Source organism: Ipomoea nil, unplaced genomic scaffold, assembly GCF_001879475.1.
Source record: "Ipomoea nil cultivar Tokyo-kokei standard unplaced genomic scaffold, Asagao_1.1 scaffold2283, whole genome shotgun sequence".
In the NCBI taxonomy this organism is placed as follows: Eukaryota; Viridiplantae; Streptophyta; class Magnoliopsida; order Solanales; family Convolvulaceae; genus Ipomoea; species Ipomoea nil.
This window is the reverse complement of record NW_017618711.1, coordinates 503655-510000: the sequence shown is the minus strand read 5'-3', so window position 1 is coordinate 510000 and position 6346 is coordinate 503655. Positions and strand designations below refer to the sequence as shown.

General features: G+C 36.5%; 1 pseudogene; it reads left to right on the top strand.

Annotated features, from left to right (window-relative positions):
- The first annotated feature begins 2349 nt into the window (after positions 1-2349).
- On the top strand, positions 2350-4365 carry LOC109151215 (annotated as a pseudogene).
- Positions 4366-6346: the final 1981 nt, after the last annotated feature.

Here is a 6346-nt window from a genome sequence, read left to right as displayed (position 1 = left end):
TCCCTCAATTATTTATATTTTATCTCATCATTCGACCGATTATGTTGACTTGCCGATAACTGATCAAAAGTCATAAAATCAACAATAGTAAATGATAAAAGTTATTAAATATAATGTATTAGTTAACAATACACTTAATATAAAACAACATCATTTTAGATTAAACTCTACCATACAAGGTTACCTTGTTCCATGATATACTATACATTGCCCCAAACATGGATATAAAATTAGGGTACAAATCTAGATCCGGAAATAGAATTTTTTTTTTTTATAGATATATATAAATTAAGGAACAAGATACAATGTGCTATGATAGTTGACCTTTCGAGAATCACGTCAAGAGGCATGGTTGTAATATGTTAATAATACTGATGTTAGTAAAAAATTGCGATAGTCAACACATAAAACGTAAATTCAACTCTACGTATGAGTTAATATTAGACCTAGCAATTATGGACACGACCTGTTAACACGACACGAAACCGGACATGAAATAACGGGTTAGTGTTTAGTCTTAACGTGTCCCGGGTCGTTAACGGGTTGACCCGTTATGTTCCGTGTCTTAATGGGTCAACCCGTTAAACCTATTAAGAACCCGTTTAACCCGTTAATATTATCGTGTTAACCCGTTAACACGAACCCGTTTACCAAACCTGTTTATAACTCGCTAAAAACCACTGTCATTAATTAGGTAAGAACCATTGTCATGAATGAGATTACAAAAGATATTATGAACATGACTAAGGATGAATTTACTACATTAGACCAATATCCTACACCAATTATTGATGTTCAACAATTTGAAATTTAAATTTTTATTGTGTTCAATTTTATTCTAAAAACTTGTATGGACTCCTCTAATTATGATTTTTGGATGTTATTTTATGAATGTTATGAATTGAATGTTTTTTAGTTTGTTTGATGAATTGAACTGTAGGTTTTATTTCTTTTTTTTTTTTTTTTATTTTATAGAACTTAACTTTAAATTTTAGTTTTTAAATATATTAATAGAAATAGCGGGTTTAAACGGGTTTCGTGTTGTATCGTGTCAACACGACTTGAAACCTGTTAACAAAACGTGTCTATCGTGTCAACCCGTTTAACCCGTTAATAAATCGTGTTCGTGTTCGTGTTAAAAATTTGAACCCGTTAACCATAACGTGTCGTGTCCGTGTTTAGCCTTATCGTGTCGACCCGTTAACGGACCCGTATACACGAATTGACAGGTCTAGTTAATATCATTGAGTTCTTCAAAATATAGTGATTTTATCACATTTAATCCTAAATTTTTAAACTAATCATTTGAGGTCCTTCAACTTTCAAATTGTTATCATTTATAGTCTAAATTAATCACTCATGATTTTTCAACTATCAAATTTTAACACACCATAGTCCTCTTCGGCAAATTATTTTGTGGACCATGGTCCACACAATGTTATGTGACCATAACAAAAAGTACATTTTTAATATACTAAATGTACATTATTTTTGTACTGAATGTACATTATACAATCAGGGCCGGATTTTGGGCTGTGCAAGCAGCCCAACAGCACAGGGCCCCAAATTTTAGAGGGCCCAATATTTAATTTTTACTTAAGTTGTTAAGATATTAAAAGATATAAAAATTACAATTAATCTTGATAGGTTACATGAAGGAATGGTAGAAACATGTGACTATTGTATTTCCTTTGTGAGGTCAAAGGTTAAATTCTAGCTTGTGACATCTTTGAACTTTTCAAAAAGTCCTTTATTATTATTAGATTAGAAAAAAATTAGACTTTTGATAGGGCCTCATTTATTTTAAGAACAGGGCCACACAAAACTAAAAACCGGCCCTGTATACAATATAATGTACACTTAGAACAAAAATAATGTACATCCCTTTGAATACAATGTACATTATACAATACAATATAATGTACACTCAGAACAAAAATAATGTACATCCCCCGAATACAATGTACATTATTTTACGGTATACAAAATATGGTCCACACAATAATGATTGGTCCTTTTCAGTGCTGATTAAATTTTTAAAGTTAGAACCATTGTGATTAACTTCAATCACATATTATAACAATTTGAAAATCTAAAGACCATAAATAATTAATTTTTTTTTTTTTGAATGCTAGTGACTCTATTACAATGTAGTATTTGTTCATAACTACTTTCTCAACCTATTAAAACACAAAGAGTTAATAACGCCTCAACTGAGGCTCAAACTCACAACCTTACATATGGAGTCCAATCCGGGTGCCATCCGTGCACAATGTGCTTGATATTAATACCTCCACATATAGTGCCATGCTGCCATATATTGCTCATCTATCTCAGTTGCCATAGACGCCATGACCATGGATAACAATAATGAATCTAAGCTACATATTGGCATCCTTTCAAGCCCCGGCATAGGTCACCTAATCCCAGCTCTTGTACTGGGCAATCCCCTCGCCGGTGTCCACAACGTCAAAGTCACCGTCTTCGTTATCACCACCGCCGATTCACCAACTGAAACGCAACTCCTGAAATCCTCGAAGAACGACATCACAAGCCCTCACCTCAACATCCTCGAAATACCGCCTGTCGACATCTCCGCTTTACTCGACGCCAACGCTAAGATGGACACCCAACTCTCCCTACTTGTGCGCGCCGCTTTGCCGTGCGTGCGCTCATCGTTGTGCGCCATGAAGCACTGCCTCGACGCCCTCGTCGTCGACCTTTTCCGCACGGAAGCCCTGCCGTTCGCCGATGAGCTTAACTTGCCCAAGTTTGTTTACGTTCCGACCACTGCTTGGTACACTGCCTTGACGGTTTACTGTCCGGTTCTGGACAAGGAAATCCTGGGACAGTATGTTGACCAAGAAAAACCGTTGGAAATTCCAGGGTGTAAACCGGTTCGACCGGAGGATGTGGTTGAGCCTATGCTCAGGGCCGGATTTTAGACTGTGCAAACTGGGCTACCGCACAGGGCCCCTAAATTTTAGGGGGCCCCCAAATTTTAGAGGATTCAATATTTAATTTTTACCTAGCTAGTTTCGAAATAAAAACTAAAAGTTTTAAATTAAATTTAAAAGGCTCTATGGAGGAATGGTAAGAACATGTCTTTATTATATTTTAACTTGGAGGTCAGAGGTTCGAAACTTGAGTGCTGCTTTTTTTAATCCTTTGCGCATACTATTATTATTATTATTATTATTATTATTATTATTATTATTATTATTGTAATTTATTCTATAATATGTTTTTTGTTTTGTTTTTTCTTTGCCCACGACAACATTTTATCACCTTATTATTAAAAAAAAATACGGTATTGATTTTAAAGATTATGATTTTGGTAGGACCCCATTTATTTACCAGAACGGGGCAACCAAAATCTAAAAACCGGCCCTGCCCATGCTGGACCGGAATGATCAGGAGTACCGTGTGTACCTAGAGGAAGGACTAGGGTACACCAGGTCAGATGGGATCTTGATGAATACTTGGGAAGATGTTGACCCGGTCTCACTCAAAGCTCCTAGAGAGAATGAAACCCTAAGCAAAGTTGTCGAAAGACCGGTTTACGCCATCGGTCCGCTGACAAGAAACATTGAAGAAAGAGATAGTGATGGTGGGACGATGATAATGCAATGGTTAGACAAGCAACCTTACAAGTCTGTATTGTACGTATCGTTTGGAAGTGGCGGAACGTTATCGGCAAAGCAGATAACCGAGTTAGCATGGGGATTAGAACTAAGCGAGCAAAGATTCATTTGGGTCGTTCGACCACCGTCTGAATGTGGGTCCGACAAGTCCTTTCTCACAATCGGACAAGGTGCAGACCACATGCCGGCGGATTATTTGCCGGAGGGGTTTTTGACTCGGACCCACAAGCAAGGGTTGGTGGTTCCCGTGTGGGCTAAACAAACACTGATCTTAAGACATCCGTCTATCGGAGGGTTCTTGAGTCACTGCGGGTGGAACTCAATACTAGAAAGCATCACAAATGGGGTGCCAATGATAGCGTGGCCCTTGTACGCGGAGCAAAGGCAAAACGCCACCATGGTCACGGAGGAGTTGGGGGTTGCAATTCGGCCTACGAAGTTGCCAACTAAAGGAGTAATTGCAAGGGAAGAGGTGAAGAATTTGGTGAAAATGGTGTTACAGTACAAGGAAGGAAAGGAGATGAGGGAAAGGGTTGAGAAGCTTAGGATTAGTGCAGAGAAAGCTATAAGCACCGGAGGTTCATCTTACAATTCCATGTGTGAGGTTCTGAATGCGATTAAGAAAAGGAGAGATTTGAAACTGTGCAAATAAACAAGTTTAATTAATATAGTGCTCATCATGTATTTGAATTCCTCTGCAATGAATAAATTAAATACCCCATATATGTTTATGAGTTTTTGGAGTTTAATTATTGGCCATAGATAGAGGCATTGCATGCATATATGGAAGATAAAATAGAGATTAGAAATTATAATGCAACCTGATTTTATTACAAATATTCTAATACAAAATGCATCAAATATCAATACACACTTTTTGAACAAGCACAAAATTTTTAAAGTTACACACTTCAACCGTCTGCATGTGGCTCGAAGAAGAAATATGAGAAGAAAAGATTAACGAATATATATTAGAAAATGATAATATTACCAGCGGAGAAGTACAAACGGTACGAGGAATGTTATTTGTCTCTTAATGATAAGAGTATTGGGTACACTCTCCAAAGACGTCTATCAATATAATGAGCTAACATCTTTTGACAAGGAGCAAACATGCTTTTTTGGCTTCTGCAACAAAGTGATTGATGTCCTGTTCAAATAGGGTAAAAAAGCATTACATACCAAAAGGTCTATACTGTGTAACGGAAAATGATGAAATGACAATCTTTTGGGCGCCTACCATTTTAGAAGGTGTCAACAAAAATATTTCAAATGGTCATTTCTTGAGGCCTTTAGCTTTATAAATAGTACTCCTGAAGTGTAAAGAAAGTTACCAGTAACGAGCAACTCTACAACCTTACGCAATTATTCTAAGCTCTCAAGCTATTCAAGCTCAAAACACTTCAAGAATCCTTGAGATTCTATCTAAAGTTTAGTCTATCTTCTTGACTAACAACTCAGTTCATATATCCTTCATCCTTTTCAATACAACTTGGTGTTAGACCCACGGTTGAAAATCTTTGATTTTATGACCACTTTTCCGACCACCTAAAAAATGGTCGAAAAAGTGACATTTTTCAATTTTTCGTCGAAGGATTATGGTGGGGAAATAGGTCGGAATTTCCGACCACCTTTACTTAGTAGTCGGAAATACCGACCACAAAGTAAAGGTGTTCGAAAAAAATTTGACAGTTTAATTTTTTTAAACTGAGCTGGGAATTTCCGCCCATCTTTCTAGTAGCCGATTTTTCTGACCACTTTACAAAACTGGATGCTATTTCTGACCAGCTTGTCTGTTGGTCGAAAATAGAGACGAAGTTTCCGGATACCAAAAGTGGTCGGAACAAGGACTTCCGACTTGATTTAAGATCACTTTCAGGTGGTCAGAAATTCCTTGATTTCCAGCAGTGACCCTTGAAGGAGGTGTAGCAGTGAAGAATTTGCAACTTTGTGAAGAAAGTCGTTCTTGATGTCTTGGTGGTGTTGCCACTTGTATTTAGGATAAATCACTAGTACAAAACTGCACATCATTTAGCTCCACTTATACAATGGAATTCACTACACTTGTACAAGTGTAGCGAAAATAAGTGATGCGGAAAGGTTTTAGCTTTTTGCAACACTTGTTATAGTGTCGCGGAAAGCTTAGAATCCACGACACTTTATTCCCAGAAAGTGGCGCATATATATATTTTTTTAATTAAAGACTTTTCCGCGACACTTTCTACCCAAAAAAGTGTCATAGATACTTTTTATTTTAATACACCCCACGACATAGAAAGGGTCGCATATTTTTTTAATATATTATTTAATTTTAAACCACCCTAATTTTTTTATATTCAAAATCCGGTGCAAAAATTTCTAAAACCAACAAACAAACACAACAATTTACAGAACTAATACAACAAACTATCTACTCGCAATAATAACTATCAAACACAAATATCCTCTCAAAACCCATATCTACCCAACGGACACGTACAACAACTTCTTTGCTTCGTATGTTGAATTTGGAAGTTCATTATCACCAAGAAGCATGTCTTTTAGTAGTTCTAATAATCTCATGAAACTCTTATCGTTCCGTCCATTCTTTGATTTTAAATTATATAAATAAGCAAAACAGATAACTTAATTAGTATATTTAGTACATCGATAGAACACAGGTTTTTCATCATTGGCAAACAAACTTTTAACTTCAGGAGACA